This window comes from Bidens hawaiensis, unplaced genomic scaffold, assembly GCF_021521415.1.
Source record: "Bidens hawaiensis isolate Kalapana, Puna unplaced genomic scaffold, B.hawaiensis_p1.1 tig00003393_1, whole genome shotgun sequence".
NCBI classification, from domain to species: domain Eukaryota; kingdom Viridiplantae; phylum Streptophyta; class Magnoliopsida; order Asterales; family Asteraceae; genus Bidens; species Bidens hawaiensis.
The window spans coordinates 452,016-473,674 of record NW_027491189.1 but is presented as its reverse complement, the minus strand read 5'-3'; the positions used below and the strand labels follow the sequence as shown (position 1 = coordinate 473,674).

At 37.1% G+C, this 21,659-nt stretch overlaps 1 pseudogene; it reads left to right on the top strand.

Moving 5' to 3' along the window:
* LOC143623351 (uncharacterized) overlaps positions 1–21,659 on the top strand; it is a 29,090-nt pseudogene extending 7,431 nt beyond the window's left edge.

Below are 21,659 nucleotides of genomic sequence, written 5' to 3'. Positions count from 1 at the left end.
CTCCTCCTCATTCGTGCACCTCATTAGCTCCCTAAAACATCCTTGTTTGTCCCTTATCTTGTCTTGCACTGCGTCATTCCACCACCAAGACTCCTTATGCCCACTTGTCTTTCCTGTTGTGACCCCGAAAGTCTCCTTTGCTACTTGGATGATCTTTGTCTCCATAGCTTCCCATATATGAGTTGAGTCTCCATAGCTTCCCATATATGAGTTGAGTCCTCATTATCCTTTTAATCCATCTTAATTAATCCAAGTCCATGACCCTTTCTTTATTTAATACTAGTTAATTATTTTCGCCCAATAACTAAACGCGACTTTCTTTTATTAAATATGAAAATTTAGGATGTTACAGATAAAAGCTTTAAAACCTTGTTTTCTACATGACAGTGACATGGAGAGACGGTAAATTAAGCCCCTCCATAACAGATAATCTTACAGTTTTTATGTACTTATTACTAATGAGCAATTTTATTTTCACAAAAAATTCTTAAAAGAGCCCTTTTGAGAAGTGTGATTCTCTATATGACCCATTTTTTACAAAACTTGTTAGCGGCGACAAGTTTTGAATCAAATCCAAGGATGTCGACGAGTTTTGTTTGAGCCAACTAAACCAGCCAGCACGTGTTCCAAGTTTTCGACGCCTATAAATTTTGATCGAAATCCGTTGGCTCCGACAAATTTTAAACTAAACCCATTCTCACGACCAAATGTAACTCGATCAATTTATTAACCCATTTATATTGATTATTTAAAGTACTCTTTTTTTTCTATATACACAGTACGTTGTAAAAATAAAAATAGGTAAGATCTTTGTAGCATTTGATTAATTAACGTATTATATCGTCTTTGAATTGCGCCTCACTGAGTTAACTTTATAGTTTTTTATTACAACCTCTTGCATTTAAAAAAAAGTGTTAACTAGACGCGTCATATAGAGCATAATTGACATTTTGCTCTTATACACACCGTCTAGTTTTATACATGACATAGTTAACAAAAAATTAGGTGTTAGTATGACATTCTAAACTCGTCGTATGACCCTATAAGGCTGTGTGTACTGGGCGTCGGTTCGGGCGATTTTGGGGCGCGAAGGGGCTAGAACACCGCCCCCTTCCAGCGATTTGGGGCGGGGGCGGAGTTCTTTTATCGCTTGGAGAAGATGAAGTATATTATTATTATATTATATGTTATTATTATTATTATATTACTATTGTATATATATGTATATGTATATGTATATATGTTGTGTGTGTGATATATATATATATATGTGTGTGTGTATGTATATGTATATGTATATGTATATATGTTGTGTGATATATATATATATATATGTATATGTGTATGTATATGTATATATGTTGTGTGTGTGTATATATGTATATACAAAATGAATCCTAGAAACAACCCGAACCACCAATTTTCTCATTTCGGTCAACACCATGGTTCGCAAAACCAACCGAACGTGAACTTACAATGGAACCCGATGAACCTAAACCAACCGAGCTATCCGTTTCAATTTCCCGACCCGAACCTAAACATGTACGCCAACCGAGCTATATATTTTTTTATATTTTTAGTGATGTATTTTTTTTGTATTTCTTTTTAATTTTAATGCATTTTTATTTAATTATTTAAATAAATTGGTTTTTATTTAATTAGTTTAATTATAAAAAAAAAATAATAAAAAAAGATATTGTGGGTCCAACTTGTAGCCCCTACACCATTACACCCCAAAAATAAATTCTCACCCCTTGCTGACTAGGCGCCACGTGTCACAATTCGCCCCCAATTATAGCCCCTCCACTATAATGAGTGCCTGAATAAGATGGAAGAGTGTCAGGATAAAATAAGCCTAATAATATTTAATTTGAATGATATATCAATATCACCGTGGTACTCTTCTGTTGTTGGCCTAGCTAGGTTTTGAAGAGTTGTCAAAACTATTTACACTGACATAAAGGGTAAATAGTATGAATGGGGGTAGCTATTTCACAAGTCCACTATGCATGACAAAAGGTACGGAGGGTGTATTCAAGAAACCATCGTTTTAAAGGTGCACAGATGCATTTATATAGTTCATGTCCCCAATCTATATAGAACTCATTATGTATTGAAAACGCTCCTACTTGGCTACCTGCAGGCTACATACATGCACATACTTACGGCATACGTAAGGTATGCATGTTCAAATGAGAACTGTGTGTAGTGGCGGATCTAGAATTTTTTTTACAGGTTAGCTGTCTAACACTAAATATAAAAAAAAGCCGGTACTTCAAGGCGGGGCGTGTCACATTTAAAATGATAAAACAATATTAAATTATAAATTCAAAACAAAATTACATCAATCAGAGAGAGCATTATGACAACAAGGCCTTGAGTCGATGCAACGCGCACCGACTTACATATGCAATAAAAATATAAATAAACTTTATATTATTATATAGATATTTTTATATAAGCAGCTATTTAGCTAGGAATTTTTAACTTATATATAAACTTTATATATTATAATATTTTAAAAATAAGCATAATCAGTTTTTGTTTAAGTCATTTATTCGAAAAAAAATAGTAGTTTACTATGCCTCAGTTAACAAAACTAATTAATTCAAAATATTACTTTAGATTTATTATTTATATATATACTAGTTTTAATCCCCCGTATTATGGGGGTTGTTTTATATTACTTGTTTCTAATATTTATTTATTATTAAAAATTTTATTTTCTTTATTGTATGAAAGTTAGTAATATACTTATTATTTGATGATAAATTGTTTCACAAATAAATGATATGTTATAACTCGGTTAAAAGCTATATGGGTGTGATGAGACCCAAGACCTATTTATTTTTTTACTATAAAATTGGTTTTTTTAATTTAAATAATATATTTCTTTTTTTAAATAAATCATATATTAATTTTTAGTATATCCCTACTTTATAGGATTTTTATATCAAATATTTGGTGAGATTGGTTTTTAATTTAATGAGATGTTATAACTCATTTAAGAAATATATGGGTTTAATAAGACATATACCCGTGAATTCGGGTCAAATGCATGAGAAACCTTCATTTAAATATTAAGCAAATCTGGTGACTCCTAAAAAAGAGTAGCGACCACATCGCGACACGTAGGATTTTTATTTGTTTTATATAGTTTGTTCTAATATTTATTTATTTTTTGAATATATAGTTTTTTATTGTATGAAAGTTAATAATATACTTATGGTTTAATGATAAATAGTTTCACAAATAAATGAGATGTTATAACCCGGTTTAAAAGCTATATGGTTTTGATGAGACCCGAGACCCGTTTATTTTTTTTACTATGAAATTGATTTTTTTTAATTATAAATAATATTTATGAAAGTTAATTATATACTTATGGTTTGATGAGACCCAAGACATGTTTATTTTTTTTACTATAAAATTGGTTTTTTAATTTAAATAATATATATATATTTTTTAAAATGAATAAGATATTAATTTTTAGTATATCCTATCTTATAGGATTTTTACATCAATAATTTGGTGAGAATAATTTTTTATTTAATGAGATTTTATAACCCGTTTAAGGAATATCTGGGTTTGGAAAGACCCATACCCATAAGTTCGGGTCAAATGCATGAGAAGCCTCCATTTAAAAATCAAGCAAATCTGGTGACTCCAAAAAAAGGGGGAGCGACCACATCGCGACACGTATGATTTTTATGTTTTCGTTTATATATATTATAGATTATTGATATAGACAGAACAAAAACAAAAAAAAGGATATTGAAAAATGTGCATACATACTGTCTCCCCCAAGACTTCCCTAACTCTCACTCGTCGGAATTTTCTTCGGCAATATTGCATCTTCTCTGTTATATCTTTTTTCCTTCTTATTTTCTCAAAATTTTACAGAGGTCGGTGTCAAAATTTTACAAGAGTTAATCAGGCTTTTCTCGTATATATAACACTAATATATTTTTTTCACAAGGTACGACGACCCCTGTGGTGAAGGCGTAGGTCCGCCCCTGACTGTGTGTGAAGGCTACTTAACCAAACCATGCATGAAGTCTTGTTTAATAATCAAACCATGCGTGAAACTGAGTTTGATAACCAAACTATGCATCCCCACCATTTTTTGAACAAAAATTTGCATCCCTCTACCTTTTTGAAATTGTGCATCTCTGTCATTTTAAAGTTAATTTTAAAATTTATATGATTATAAATATTATAACTAATTTTACGAACATGGTGAACTTATAAAACCATTTAATTTGATAATATATATATTTTTAAATTTAATCATTTAACTTTTATAACATAATTATATTTTTTATAAACATCCCGTGTTTAAAGCTATGGTAGTATATATTATCTAGAGTGTGTGTAATATGTAATGTGTGTTTGGAGGAAAGTGATGAGAATCATCTATGCATGATGGATTGATGGGTATGGGAAAACTTGTGCTTGGAGGAAAGGCTTGACCTTCCTTTAACATGAGCGTGTGTAGGGTTTATTAATCCCAATGGGGGCTGAGGCCCGGATGGTATGTTTGGGTCAGTCACCCGCCAACGGTAATCTCTTTGGTTGCTACTTAAAAGATAGATCCGAATGGAATTGAGCCGGATGCTAGTCAAGTAGTTAGTCCGGACACGACGTCATTTACATTAACATCAAGTAACAAACAACACCTAATTAAACACACAGATTAAGAAATAAACAATACACCATTGTAGAAACCCCAATTGAAATCACTATTGACTGTGTGTGTTTGAGTGTGGCGTGTAAGTGTATAATTGTATGAGGTTTCCCTTTGTTAACCTCTAGTGAGATGACCATGAACAAGATGGAGTAAAAGAGAGTTATTTTATTATTTTCATCATGGTTTGTTACAAAGAGAATGCACACATATATAATATCCTAAGGGAATCTTCCTCCAGGACCGTTGCACCTCAGGCTCTCTCTATTGAACATTGGTCCCTCTGACTGGGGTTGGAGGCTGGTTATTATCCGCTGGACAATCTTTTCCCTCCAAGATCCTGTCCACTTAACCTCTGAGATATTCAGGTTAATAGGGACAGGTCTGTGGTTGACTGATGTGTAGTAAAACACACTTACTTTCCTTATGATTTTATCATGGTTTTTATGCTTAATTGTTTATTTTATGAAAGTATTGGGGGTTAAGTGCAATAATTTACAAAGTTTAAATGTTAATTGTAGGTTTGTGAAAGATGGTGAAAAAGGAGTTACTTTGGAAGATTCTAGAGGCCTTGTTGGTCAAGTTTTAAAGCCACAACTCAAGGCCCAACTCAAGCCCACAAGTTAGAAGCCTTGTATAATATTATATTAAGATAATTAATTGAGTTTTCAGCCATTATTCCAGCAAGAAACCCGAAAATAAAAAAACCCTAACTCCTATAATAAGTCCGACCGGCAGCAGGCAAAAGGAAAAGAAAAAAAAAGAAGAAAATGCGGCTGTGGAGGCTATGACTGCTGGAGAGGAAGAAGAACATCAAGGAGACTCTTGTGCAGCTGCTAGGCATCAAAAACATCCATAATCTCAGCCCTATAACCTTAAGTAATCATCTTTAAACTTTGTTTATTGTTCAAGAACCCTAACTTTGTTGAATCGGTCTTTTGCTTTGGATTGTTTTGCAAGTGATTGATAGTTTGACTTGTGATTGATTGTGTTTGAATCTTGAATGTATTTGATCATGTTTAAGTTGATGTTTGTGATGTTTTTCTTAAGTAAACATGGCTGTCCAAAATCTATGAGTAGCTAATCTTGTTTGTTCTACCTAGGTTTGATGAATATTGTTAGGTTTTGACTAGTAATATGGATTGTTAATGATCATGGCTTAAATTGTTAATGTAAAGTTTGATTTAATAGTAAATTAGATTGTGTTTGGTGGCTGTGTTTTGTTTGATTATACCTAATAACCTCGTGCTTTAATTAATTGAATCGGTTTTGATTAGTTGTTGCATGTTTAAGGCTCTTTACTTTGTGTTTAGGGTTTAATTGCGGGGTGTACAACCGTAGGGATAAGTGGGTAAATTAATTAGATAAAATCAGTTGTGAAACACCTTTTTAGAGACCGGGAGGTGATAAGAAGTAAACTCGTCTCATTACTTTTACTTGTTAGAATTAAGATCGCGCGAGAGTGGGTTTTGTTCTTGTCGGGTTTGGGTGTTTGAGCGATTAGTTGGTCTAGTTTAAGTTAAGTTGAATTGTTCCTCTATCCTTGGTTTCGTAGTGTTCGTTTCCATTAGGCTAGTGTGTCGGTGAGACCGAGAGGTGAGTCGGTATTAGAACACGTTAATAATTTGTTTTCCCGGTTTGTTCTTAAAATCAACTAAAATAAGTTAGAGTTTGTTAGTGAGATCGAGAGGTGATCTGACCTTCTTGAGCGAACCTTAGTTGTGTCATCCTTTAGAACCGGTGTCGTGAGAGTTTTCAATCCATTGTCTTGTCATCTCCTTCAATATGATTCTTACCTAGGTAGACGTTTTTATCACTGCAGTCAAAGTTTCCAAAGTTTTGTCAAAAGTTTTCATTTAGTTAAGTTAAGTAGTTAAATTAAATCTAAAAAAATCAATTAAATATTTTGGTGAGTCTTGGTTAGAGTTTAGTGATTATAAACGTTTTCACGTGTCTTCGAGTTCGATATCCGGACTTTCCTCATCTGTGCTATACGCGACCGGTACACTTGCCGTTTGTGTGAACTAGGATAGATCGTTTGGTTTTTAAAGCTTAGTTGCGACTTGTGTTTTATTTATATATATATTTTCGCACATCAAGTTTTTGGCGCCGTTGCCGGGGACACGGTTTGAGGCGCATTAAGAACGACTCGAGTTAGGACTTGCCTTGTTTACTACTTGTCTTTCTTATTTGTTTTGTTTGTTATTTTAAAATAGTTTAGCTAATTATAGTTTCTTTTATTTATTTTAATAGTTGTATGCGACGTACTCGATCTCTAGGACCACCAGAAGTTGAAGGATTTCCCGAACCAGAGAGATAGCTTTTTGAGAGACGTCGTACAAAACCGTCTTCCAGTTCATCTACATCCGTCGGTAATACGTTATCTTTTCCTACTTTTTCTGAACCTGTCATTAGGGATAGGATTATGGGCAACGCGAATCCACTACCGAGGAGGACAGTTGCAGACCGGGCCCGTCCGGTCGATGCTGGCGCGAGATCCAGCATTGCTCCACCAGCTATAGGAGTTCAAACGACTTGGCAGATTCCATCTAATGTTCTGAACACGATTGCTCATTCTGCTCAATTTCACGGGTTACTCCATGAGAACCCACATGCTCATATCACTCGCATCACACGAATTTGCGACACGTTTCATCTTGCCGGCGTATCCGAAGACGCCATCAAACTCTGAATCTTTCCTTTCTCACTCGTTGATCATGCGGGTCTGTGGCTTGAGTCCCTCCCACAGGGATCAATTGCTACTTGGGCTGCCATGCAGACCCAATTTCTTGAAAAATACTATCCTCCGGCTAAGGCCTCTCGTTTGCGTAACCAAATTCATTCTTTCCAGATGGAGGACACCGAGAGCTTCTACGAGGCTTGGGAAAGGTTCAAAAATCTACTTGCGTTATGTCCAAACCACGGCCTACAAGACTGGGCGGTCGTTGAGAAGTTCTACAACGGAGTGACGTACGCAACTCAGAGTATGCTCGACACAGCTGCAGGAGGTAACCTACTGACAACGAAAGATACGGATGAGTGAATTGCATTGTTTAACGGTTTAGCCATGAGTGGATACCAGCGACCACCAGCTAAGAGTACCAAAACCGTTGACTCCTTATCACGCGGCATGCATTCGGTTGACACAAGCACCGCACTTGCGGCACAGGTTGAAGCGTTACCAAAGATCGTGAAGGACTTGCAGGTGAAAAGTATGTTATGCGAGATCTGTAGAGGGGGGCATGATACCGTTCAGTGCCCCTTAGGTTTCCAGGAGGAAGCAGTAGACTTCGTTAATAATCCAAACCGAAATCAAAACTCTTTCAATTCTTATAATTAGGGGTGGAGAGGTAACCAAAATTCCAACTGGAGGAACGAAAATCAGTCCGGCTTCCAGCAACGTCAGAGCCTATTCCAGGATTCCGGTGAGGGAACGAGTAGTGGGGAGAAGAAGCCCACGTTAGAGGAGATGATGGCACAGCAGACACAGATGCTGTCGCAGTATATGACTCGGGGGGAATCCCGTCACAAAGAGACGCAAGAGAAATTTCGGGGCACGAGTCATTCATGAGAAATCAAGGAGCGTCGATTCAAAATCTTGAGCGTCAGATGGGAGAGATAGAAAGTCGTCTAAATGAGAGGTCGCCAGGTACACTTCCAAGTAACACTGAACAAAATCCGAAGGCGTTCGCGAAGGTTGTGACGACGAGGGGCGGTGCAGGGGCACGTAGTGAGCCCGTGATTCAGGAAGCTACGAGAGGAGTCGTTAACGAACCTGCGGTAGATGTAGAGGAGCAGGTAGACGAGGAGATTCAGTTGGAGTCTCCACCGGCCAGGTGCATCAGAGGCACATCCCAGGAAGTACAGCACAGGCCGAGAACCAGCCACTACCCAGCACACCACCGAGAGTCTACAAACCTAGACTCCCGTATCCCGGGAGAGTACGTAGGGATAGAGACGAGGAGCAGAACTCCAAATTTCTTGATCTTCTGAAGCAACTTCATCTTAATGTCCCATTCCTTGAGGCACTCACGCAAATGCCCAAATATGCAAAGTTCCTTAAGGATATTCTTTCGAACAAAAAGAAGCTAGCCGAAGTCTCCTCCATTCCCCTGAGTGCTGGTTGCTCTGCAGTCTTGCAGAGAAAGTTACAAGAAAAGATGTCCGATCCTGGGAGTTTCACGATTCCCTGCATCTTGAGTGATAATATGGTTGTTCATGCGCTGGCGGATCTTGGTGCCAGTATTAATCTCATGCCGTATTCCGTGTATCGCAAGTTGGGTCTAGGCGAACCGAGGCCTACTCGTATGAGTATCCAGCTTGTTGATCGTTCTGTGAAATACCCTCGAGGGGTGGTCGAGAACATGCTTGTTCGTGTCGACAAGTTCATCTTCCCGGTGGACTTTGTCATCCTGGACATGAACGATGACGATAGTGTCCCTCTCATCTTGGGCCGACCATTCCTTGCCACTGCACAGGCATTGATCGATGTCTGCGAGGGTAAATTAATCTTAAGAGTTGGGGATGAGAACGTCACCTTTGACGTTCGACAGTCACTGAAACACCCCAAGTCTGCTGATGACTCCTTATACTTCATTGATACCATCATGGAGCATGTCGGGGAGTTTCTCAGCGAAATTTGTGGAGGATCTGCCTCCGACACCCAGATTCTCGATAGGGAGATTCCGGAGATTGAAATGGTTGCCGTAACCAATCAGTCCTTAAATGACGACACCGAGTCGCATACCCCTGAATCTGGTTTGTCTGCTAAGATCGTACGAGAAGATCCGATGGACCAACCTTCGGTCGAGATTCCTCCTTCTTCCTTAGAGATTAAGGATTCGCCTGCCCACCTTGAGTATGCGTTTTTAGATGAAGAGAGGAAGTTGTCGGCTATCATTGCATCTACTTTGACGGAGGTCAAGAAGGCGAATGTGGTTATCTTGGATATCGAGGGTTGTCATGAAGAGCTTGTGGAGGATACCTCTATGGAAGTAGATGATACGAAATTTGACACGGGAGGTGACATTGAAGGAATAGGAAGATTAATTTTCAGGGAGACATCACAGAAGAGGGAACATGTATACTTGGATCAAACGAACTTGAAAGTGAGGATACGACATACGAAACAAAATAAAAAGTTGACACACAGCAAAGATGACACCCTCCTTCATTACACGACTCGTATAAAGTTTGGTCCGGGTAAGTATAAGTCTTGGTGGTCCGACCCGTTTCAGTTTTTCAAAATCTCTTTAAATTTTTTTGGTAAGTTTTTCCCAACTACTAGTAGACAAATAAAACGAAACGGGTCGAGTGGGAAACGGATAAAGGAGAAGCCACCTGATTGAAATTGAGATTTGGGGTCAGGCTGAGGACCCGTTAAACTAAGCGCTCTCTGGAGGCAGCCCGAGATTTAGAGTTTTGTTTTTCTTTTATTTTTGTTATTTAAAAATAGAAAATACAAAAAAAAATTAATTAAATATTTAATAAAAATAAAAAAAATTCAAAAAAATCAAAAACACAAAAATATGTTTATTTTTTATGTTTTTGTTTTCTGTTTCGTACGCCGCTACATGCGAGCGAGTTTGAGTTTTTGCGGGTATTATTATGCGCATGGTAGCTCTAATGGCGTTTTGGAACTGGTTCACCCGAGGTTGCGGCCGCGAATGAAATGCTATACGGTCGTTCGTTCGAGTCATACACAGCTGATGAAGAATTTGCATCTAAACCAGGGGAGTAACCCGTTCTCTATTTTAATTTCTGTTCTTTCAAGTTTTAATTTTATGCTTTACGTTTTATTTTTATTTTATTTCTTTTCCTTGTTCTCATCGAGGACGATTTCGTTCTAAGTGTGGGGATGAGAATTTATTTTATTTAGTTGTAGAAAAAAAAATTTAAAAATAAAAAAGATTTCACTTGTTTTTTCGTTTTCGTACGTTGTTTTAAAAAAAATAATAAAAAATAATAAAATAAAATGTCCCTTGTTTTTAGTTTATTTTGCATTAAAGTGGGAGATGATGATATTTATCGGAAATCGATTTTTCAAACTACTAATAATATGAGATAAATAAAAGAAAACGCACTTAACTTGGGATGTGTCGGTAGGCTCAACCTTGAAAATGAAAGGGCAAATTTGATAAAACGGTTAAACGGAAATCTTTTGTGGGAAAAGCGTTTTGTCCGTGGAAAATAAGCAATGAAAGGTCGGGCCATACTCAAGCCTCAAATTTTGGTATGAAAAAAAAAAAAAGTGGTAGTATCATGAGTTTTAAAAATTTTAATACGTTATCATATGATGCTTGGGTAGGTTTAACGTTAGAGTATGCCGTGTAGCCTGTGATATAAATCTTAACTGCTAGTTGATGTGTGTATAATGATGCTCTCACAACTAAGCTTTAAATTTATTAAACGAAAATCTTAAAGAAACCACACAAAACCGGCAAGTGTACCGATCACTAATAGTATAGCACTAAGGAAGTCTGAGTATCGAACACAAGGACACTTGAAAACGTAAAAGATACTTAACCCTAACCAAGACTAACCTAAAAATATTTAAATGATTTTTAAGATTTAATTAACTACTTAACTTAACTTACTTTAACTAAATTAATTAGCTAAACTTAACTTAACTTAACTAAACACTTAACAAAACTTGGAAACTTAACTGCAATCGGAGAAAACGTCTACCTAGGTAAGAATCATATTGAAAGTATAATAAGGTAATGGACTGAAGAATCTCACGACACCGGTTCTAAAGGATGACACAACTAAGGTTCGCTCAAGAAGGTCAGATCACCTCTCGGTCTCACTAACAAACTCTAACTTATCTTAGTTGATTTTAAGAATAAACCGGGAAAACAAATTATTAACGTGTTCTAATGCCGACTCACCTCTCGGTCTCACTGACACACTAGCCTAATGGAAACGAATACTACGCAACCAAGGATAGAGGAACAATTCAACTTAACTTAAACTAGACCAACTAATCGCTCAAACACCAAACCCGACAAGAACAAAACCCGATCTCGCGCGATATTAATTCTAACAAGTAAAAGTAATGAGACGAGTTTACTTCTTATCACCTCTCGGTCTCTAAGAAGGTGTTTCACAACTGATTTTATCTAATTAATTTACCCACTTATCCCTACGGTTGATCACCCCGCAAACAATCTCTAGACACAAAGTAAAGAGTTCAAACAAGCTAAAATCAATCAAAACCTATTCAATTAATCAAAGCAAGAGGTATATGAGTATAACTAATAAAATCACAGCCACTAAACACAACCTAATTCAATGTTAAACCAAACTTTTCATTAACAATTCAAGCCATGATGATCAACAATCCATATTACTTGCTAAAACCTAACAATAATCATCTAACCTAGGTAGAACTAACAAGTTTAGCCAATCATAATCAATGAACAGTAGATAAAATAGCTATAAATGATAAACATGCTCATATAAATCTGATTACAAAAGATTTGAATGCTTAAAAACCAAAAACGAACTCACAAACGTTAAAATAGTCAAAACCGACAACCGAAGGATAAAAGATGTAACCGTAAGCTTGTCCTCCTTGGTTTCTCCTCTAGAGCAGGTGTGGGATGGCTGGAAACTTGAATAATTTCGTTCATAGGGTTTTAGGGTTTATATATATGTTTAAACACATCCTTCCTAATATAAAATAGGTTAAAACAAGCCCACTAGGCCCACTAGAAGACAAAATAGACGTGGTAGCTGATTCTTGAACATTCTTGGCAGCCTTGGGACATGTTGGAATCTACCACATGCTTCTTGAATGGTATGACCTGGTCGCGTAGCTCGAACATGACATTTCTGACGTTTTTCGACTTTCAGCTCGTTTATCTTCTTTTTTGCGTACCGGCTTCATCCGAGCTCCGTTTTAGCTTATTCTTTTTCCATTTGACTCGTTTTCTCGCTCTCTTCAACATGGGACCTATCACATACACAAACATGTAATTTCATGCAAGAAAAATTTATATTCGTAAACGTTTTACGCACAAAACAACCCAAAAACGGGATAAAAACGCTATGTGTATTGCAACACATCAAATATCCCCACACTTGAACCTTTTTCGCCCCTGAAAAAGAAATCTACACAGGATCATAACCAAGTAAAAAACAACAAACTCCCAGATTATTTAACATTACTAAAGCACAAGAAACAGCTCGACATATTGACCGCGATTGCCGATATTGTTGTCCACTTAAACCCAACCACCAGCCAATCAAGCCCCCCTTTTGAATTTAACATTTAAAGGCCAAAAATTAAGGCTACACTTACCCTATCTCAGACAAAGAGAGCTAGAAAAACTAGAGTCGAAGCAAACTGGTTCGACAAATCACCATAAGCCAAGGACTCGTTGATAGTACTAATTAGATGCACTCGGTGAAATTTTGATGGATGAATGGTCATGTGGAGGTCGTACGAGCTATTCCTAAATATTATTGGACTTTGTCCTATAAATTCCTAATTTTTATTTATTGAATAAGAACCTCGAGCCCCAATAGTGTATCCTCAGAGTCACCATCCCCAAGGTAACACGTAAACTCTAAGTCCCGTATAGTATGTGCATCTTTGGCCTCTTTTACTAACTTTAAAGAATGCTTCTTTGGCATTTTGCAATACATAACTTTCTTCACAAGCATTTTGCTTTTCTTGAACAACTTTTGAGAATACACAAACATAACTTTCAATACATACTTTTTTTTTCTTTTCTTTTTTTTTTCTCTTTTTTATTCTTTTTTTTTCTTTTTTTTTTCAATCTTTTATATCACCATAAAATATATAACTATTTCTAACCTCGTAGAAAGATGGACATGTGGTGTGTGCTGGTTTTGAGTGCATCTAAGTATAACCATCTCAAAGTTTTCAGATTATGGTAATCCTCCCTAAGCATCGAAATTCGGTTTCACCGTTTTTCATATTATTATATATATAAAAACTGCTAAAGAGGACTATCAAAACTAGTTGGGCTTACCGACACATCCCAGATCAGATATGCAAACCATCCCTTCTTTTATTAGTATATTATATATTTTTCAAAGTTCCGAGAGTTCGTTAACACAACGGTAATAATATCATTTCCTGCATAACGTAGAAGAAAAACAATTTTCAAGGGACATTTTTCTTTAAATTTTTTACTTTAAATATTAACTCTCAAGATTTTCAATATTCTTTTATTTTTCTTAAAATGAAAACGTCAGTTCCCCATCCCCACACATAAATTTCACATTGCCCTCAATGTGAGACAAGGAAAAGACAAAACTAAACATAAAGAAAAATAAAGTGGAACAGACTCCCCTGGTATATGTGATCTGCAAGTGTGCGGTGAATCATGTTCCTCGCCCTCCTATTCGAACGCAAGCTTAAAACTCCAGCGCTCTCTATTAAGCTATCACTAACGAACGAAAGCGGAAATCCTTAAGCATATTGCATCCCCACACTTGTTTAAAACTCCAGCTCATCAACAATCATCAACCAACCAAGGAATAACCTGCAAGTAAGAGAAGAAACACCCGGTAAAACTCGGAAATATAAATAGAAACGAAAATAAAATAATAAGGAAAGATATTACCGGGTTGCCTCCCGGGAAGCGCTAAGTTTATTGAATAGTCTTCAGCCGGACTCGCTCCCGAAACCTCAATCAGGAGGCTTCTCTTTTATCCTCTTCTCATCAATGCTCCTCAATACTCTCCTCTTACAATTGGTCAGGAAGAAACCAATTGCACAACTCTCATTAGCCCGACCATATGAATTAAACTCGGCCCACCAACTCTTGAATTCCCCCAAAAATGGTTCAATGAAGTGAAACGGGGAAGTCAATCTCTTCATCACACTACGATTTCTTCGCCCAGAAATCCTCCTTCTAGTTCTTTTAGCCAAACTTTTAAACCTTAACACATCCCGAATGGAGATTGAGTACGGTTCATGTTTTGGTTTTTCACAATCGAGGTGAAGTATCGGAAGGACCAAATCACTAACTACTTCATGGCTCTCCTTACAAAGCTCCTTCTCGATCCCCACACTTGGCTCGTTATATATTAAATCTTCAAGCAGCATTAGATCACCAAGTGGGTCAAACTTGCCTTCATCCATAGTGGCAAAGTCCATCAACTCTTCACCAAACTCATCCTTAAATTCTTCCTCCCAAGAGGGAACATACTCCTCTACTCTATGCTCCTCCATTCCGGTATCTTCAATCTCACTCAGGGTTTCAAACAAAGGTGGAATATATTCCAAATCATTTCTAATGGCAAACAATACATCGTCCATTATTGATTCCAATTCTGGGGTTGGCTCTAATATATTTCCCGATAAGTCTTTATACCCTAAAAAGTTCCCTATTTGATCATATGCAAATTGGTATGGAGGAGGCTTTGCCACAAGTGATTCCCATGGAGCTTTCTGTGCCTCGACTTCTATCCTCCTTCGCTCATAAGCATCATGTACCCAGTGATCTCCGCCACACACTTTGCACCATGGCGTTCCAACGTGTCGTCCGAACATATTTCCTTTAAAGAACACTCAAAAGAAAAGGATCACGGGCACCAGATAAAAACAGAATAAATTACTTAAAATAAAATTAAACTAAAACTAAACTAATTAAAATAACTAATCTAATCTAATATACGAAAATACAATAGGTAAATCTTAACTCGGGTCGTTCTCAATACGCCTCTAACCGTGTCCCCGGTAACGGCGCCAAAAACTTGATGTGTATATAATGATGTTCTCACAACTAAGCTTTAAATTTATTAAACGGAAATCTTAAAGAAACCACACAAAACCGTCAAGTGTACCGATCACTAATAGTATAGCACTAAGGAAGTCTGAGTATCGAACACAAGGACACTTGAAAACGTAAAAGATACTTAACCCTAACCAAGACTAACCTAAGAATATTTAAATGATTTTTAAGATTTAATTAACTACTTAACTTAACTTACTTTAACTAAATTAATTAGCTAAACTTAACTTAACTTAACTAAACACTTAACAAAACTTGGAAACTTAACTGCAATCGGAGAAAACGTCTACCTAGGTAAGAATCATATTGAAAGTATAATAAGGTAATGGACTGAAGAATCTCACGACACCGGTTCTAAAGGATGACACAACAAAGGTTCGCTCTAGAAGGTCAGATCACCTCTCGGTCTTACTAACAAACTCTAACTTATCTTAGTTGATTTTAAGAACAAACCGGGAAAACAAATTATTAACGTGTTCTAATGCCGACTCACCTCTCGGTCTCACTGACACACTAGCCTAATGGAAACGAATACTACGCAACCAAGGATAGAGGAACAATTCAACTTAACTTAAACTAGACCAACTAATCGCTCAAACACCCAAACCCGACAAGAACAAAACCCGCTCTCGCGCGATCTTAATTCTAGCAAGTAAAAGTAATGAGACGAGTTTACTTCTTATCACCTCTCGGTCTCTAAGAAGGTGTTTCACAACTGATTTTATCTAATTAATTTACCCACTTATCCCTACGGTTGATCACCCCGCAAACAATCTCTAGACACAAAGTAAAGAGTTCAAACAAGCTAAAATCAATCAAAACCTATTCAATTAATCAAAACAAGAGGTATATGAGTATAACTATTAAAATCACAGCCACTAAACACAACCTAATTCAATGTTAACCAAACTTTTCATTAACAATTCAAGCCATGATGATCAACAATCCATATTACTTGCTAAAACCTAACAATAATCATCTAATCTAGGTAGAACTAACAAGTTTAGCCAATCATAATCAATGAACAGTAGATAAAATAGATATAAATGATAAACATGCTCATATAAATTTGATTACAAAAGGTTTGAATGCTTAAAAACCAAAAACGAACTCACAAACGTTAAAATAGTCAAAACCGACAACCGAAGGATAAAAGATGTAACCGTAAGCTTGTCCTCCTTGGTTTCTCCTCTAGAGCAGGTGTGGGATGGCTGGAAACTTGAATAATTTCGTTCATAGGGTTTTAGGGTTTATATATATGTTTAAACACCTCCTTCCTAATATAAAATAGGTTAAAACAAGCCCACTAGGCCCACTAGAAGACAAAATAGACGTGGTAGCTGAATCTTGAACATTCTTGGCAGCCTTGGGACATGTTGGAATCTACCACATGCTTCTTGAATGGTATGACCTGGTCGCGTAGCTCGAACATGACATTTCTGACGTTTTTCGACTTTCAGCTCGTTTATCTTCGTTTTTGCGTACCGGCTTCATCCGAGCTCCGTTTTAGCTGATTCTTTTTCCATTTGACTCGTTTTCTCGCTCTCTTCAACATGGGACCTATCACATACACAAACATGTAATTTCATGCAAGAAAAATTTATATTCGTTAACGTTTTACGCACAAAACAACCCAAAAAGGGGATAAAAATGCTATGTGTTTTGCAACACATCACTAGTTTAGTGTTTTACACCTCATTGGCATATGATTTTATAACCTTAAATCCTGTATTGATGGGATGCTTTGGGTCTGGAGATCATGGGTCTGTATGCAATCTATTTATCTGGGTATTCACGATTCCTAAGTGGGGTTGTGGATATTTAAAAATAAAGCCAAAGAGCAAACCCTTATAAGTCTATAAACATGATCACAAAAAGTACAAAAGTACAAATACACTACAGACTTGATCATCCACGCTGTTAGCCATGTGGGGTCCCATTGTTCACGTCTCATTACCATTAAGAAACGGACCACAAGGGACACGCTACATGTAAGCCCTACAGATAAAATTTTGCATACTCACCAATGGTGATGGATTTGGGGTATTGCTTGATAACGGGGGTATGTCATGTTGTGGGGAGTACTAGCTATAAATTAATTGAACCTTAATCGTATCTAATGGCTGCTTGGTAGACTTTGATGCTTAATCTTAGGTGGATAAACAATACCCTTAATCGTTTTAAGTATTCATAAATATTGAGCAACAAAGTTTTAAATCTGCCAATTTTGAGGTTTAAGTCAAGTTGGGGTGGTCTGGTCCGGTAAAAGCTGAAATAAGCGGGTCTTAATTGTGTAAACCACTAAATTATTATTGTTGGATCTTATTTGTCCCGGTAAAGATTAAGGCATGGGTTTAGGTGGACAACAATATCGATGATCGCGGTTTTTGCATTTTTCTGAGCTTTAAAATCTAACCTATATGTTTGATTTAACTTTGATTTTCCGATTCTGATCCAACTGCAGTCAAATCTTTTTCAGGGACGAAAAAGTCTTAAGTGTGGGGATGTTTGATGTGTAGTAAAACACACTTATTTTCCTTATGATTTTATCATGGTTTTTATGCTTAATTGTTTTATTTTATGAAAGTATTGGGGGTTAAGTGCAATAATTTACAAAGTTTAAATGTTAATTGTAGGTTTGTGAAAGATGGTGAAAAAAGAGTTAATTTGGAAGATTCTAGAGGCCTTGTTGGTCAAGTTTTAAAGCTACAACTCAAGGCCCAACCCAAGCCCACAAGTTAGAAGCCTTGTATAATATTATATTAAGATAATTAATTGAGTTTTCAGCCATTATTCCAGCAAGAAACCCGAAAATAAAAAAACCCTAACTCCTATAATAAGTCCGATCGGCAGCAGGCAAAAGGAAAAGAAAAAAAAAAGAAGAAAAGGCGGCTGTGGAGGCTGTGACGGCTGGAGAGGAAGAAGAACATCAAGGAGACTCTTGTGCAGCTGCTAGGCATCAAAAACATCCATAATCTCAGCCCTATAACCTTAAGTAATCATCTTTAAACTTTGTTTATTGTTCAAGAACCCTAACTTTGTTGAATCGTCTTTTGCTTTGGATTGTTTTGCAAGTGATTGATAGTTTGACTTGTGATAGATTGTGTTTGAATCTTGAATGAATTTCATCATGTTTAAGTTGATGTTTGTGATGTTTTTCTTAAGTATACATGGCTGTCCAAAATCTATGAGTAGCTAATCTTGTTTGTTCTACCTAGGTTTGATGAATATTGTTAGGTTTTGACTAGTAATATGGATTGTTAATGATCATGGCTTAAATTGTTAATGTAAAGTTTGATTTAATAGTAAATTAGATTGTGTTTGGTGGCTGTGTTTTGTTTGATTATACCCAATAACCTCGTGCTTTAATTAATTGAATCGGTTTTGATTAGTTGTTGCATGTTTAAGGCTCTTTACTTTGTGTTTAGGGTTTAATTGCGGGGTGTACAACCGTAGGGATAAGTAGGTTAATTAATTAGATAAAATCAGTTGTGAAACACCTTTTTAGAGACCGAGAGGTGATAAGAAGTAAACTCGTCTCATTACTTTTACTTGTTAGAATTAAGATCGCGCGAGAGTGGGTTTTGTTCTTGTCGGGTTTGGGTGTTTGAGCGATTAGTTGGTCTAGTTTAAGTTAAGTTGAATTGTTCCTCTCTCCTTTGTTGCGTAGTGTTCGTTTCCATTAGGCTAGTGTGTCGGTGAGACCGAGAGGTGAGTCGGTATTAGAACACGTTAATAATTTGTTTTCCCGGTTTGTTCTTAAAATCAACTAAAATAAGTTAGAGTTTGTTAGTGAGATCGAGAGGTGATCTGACCTTCTTGAGCGAACCTTAGTTGTGTTATCCTTTAGAACCGGTGTCGTGAGAGTTTTCAATCCATTGTCTTGTCATCTCCTTCAATATGATTCTTACCTAGGTAGACGTTTTTATCACTGCAGTCAAAGTTTCCGAAGTTTTGTAAAAAGTTTTCATTTAGTTAAGTTAAGTAGTAAAATTAAATCTAAAAAAATCAATTAAATATTTTGGTGAGTCTTGGTTAGAGTTTAGTGATTATAAACGTTTTCACGTGTCTTCGAGTTCGATATCCGGACTTTCCTCATCTGTGCTATACGCGACCGGTACACTTGCCGTTTGTGTGAACTAGGATAGATCGTTTGGTTTTTAAAGCTTAGTTGCGACTTGTGTTTTATTTATATATATATTTTCGCACATCATTGACCTTGGACTTTTTCTGGAGTGCTTGGGCTGCCATTGGGCCAGGTTTCTTGGGTTGTTTGTTGGGCCTCATCTGACCTAGTCTCTTCAAGTCCCCCAGTCTATTATCGTTGTTATTTATGACAACGGTAATAGACTTGTTTCAAGTCCAACTTCCTTCTCATTCCTCAAGTCTTCTGGCCTGGGGCTGACGGTTTTTTGGGCTCCTTTATAGGCCAAGCCCATTGAGTCCCGGAGGAATCTTTTCTGGGACCGATACCCTAGGGTCTCGCCTATTATCCACTGGTTATTTCCCTCCCTCTCTGACTTCCACAAGAGGCTTGCTTTTGCCCGCCGGATATGTCCTTTGCTCCTGGAATACGTAAGCTCCAGCTTTGTCGGGTTCCAGACCAACATGACTGGTCCCTCGTTGACCTCAGTCTTTGTCTTGGTGTGCATTGGGTATCCCTGGACTGGGCCTTTTATCTTGGGCTCGTCTGTCTTGATGGTGCCTTTTGGGCTTTATTGGGCTAAATCCGGGGTAGTCTCTTCAGGTCCCCCAGTCTATTATTCTTGTAATCTATGACAATGATAATGAACTTAGTCCAAGTCCGTCTTTCACTTCCTCTCCAGTACTCCCTTTCTTCTCTTCCCCCTGGGGCTGTGGCTGGCCTCCTTTTATCTGCTGGATATTGTCTCGCCCCCCTGGAGTATGCGTGTCTTGGGACCTCCCCCAAGTCAGGTGCACCGTAACTTTTGGCCCCTTTGACTTAGTCTTTTATCTTATTATACCCTTTGTCCTTGGGCCTCTTTTCTTGGGCTATCTATCATGTTCCTTACTTAATGAGTTGTGACCCAGCTCAAAGAGCCCAATTCCCAGGTAGGCTCTTCAAGTCTCCCCAGTCCATTATGCTCGTTATCTCTGACAAGCATAATGGACCCAAAACAAGTCTATATTCGACCTCTTGTATGATCCACCTTAAACTCCGATCGCCTAAATGGTTGTGAGTGTTTATTCTTTCATGTTGGAATGGGTGAGTACGAATGGAAGATCCCCACTTTTTATATAGCCCTGGGGGCATATTTGATAAAAATAACATCCATAGAACTATTACATGCTGGTTATTGTCCTATAAGCTTTCTCCTGGGCATTGTTTTCTTTGACTTAGGCTTCATCCATTCCAACAACATGGCATGTTACATTTGTTGTTTTAACCCTTCCTTTTGGGCTGATTCAACTAATTTATTCAGATCAATATGATAAGTCCTTAACCCCCTAGAACCTTTTATTTAGTTTATTTTCTTTGGGAGGTCTTTTAGATATTCTCTTTTAGACTTCCTTACTTTAGCGACCCTTAATTTGAGCTCGTGTTTGCTACTGGACCTATTCATCTTGTCATTTGGGGAACCCTTTTCAAGGGTGGCCTCTTCAAGTCTTCCCCGTCTACTATCCTTATAACTCATGATAAAGGTAATGCTCATTCCTTTTACTCCTTTTAGACCCATTCCTTGGGCCAGTTTCTGTTGAGGTTCTCTTTTTATATTTTTGTTGAGGTAGATGATATTTAGTTTCCAAAACTCTTCTTGACTTGATTCTCTTGACAATTTAAATCTACCACGATATAAATACGTTGTCCTTTTTCTGTTTATACTTATCAAATTTGGACCCAATAAAGTTGAGATAGCTAAGTCATGGGATGAAATAAGGATCGAGCATATCTAAATTCATCACCATGTAATGGGCCCGGTCCTGGAACTATCTCTTCAAGTCCCCCAGTACCTTATGCCAATTATTTATGATTGGGACAAAGGACTTTAGGCCCTAGTTTCTTTAACATAACCAAGAAAAGGGTAACTTTTGTTTCTGAGGTAGCTATGTTGGTTGTACGTGATCTCTTTTTCTTATTGAATAACCCTGCAAAGGTTGTTAGTAGCCAATTAACAAGCTCTAACAATGATCATGTTGTTCTTGCTTTATTAGGATTGGACATAGAAACGGCGATATAA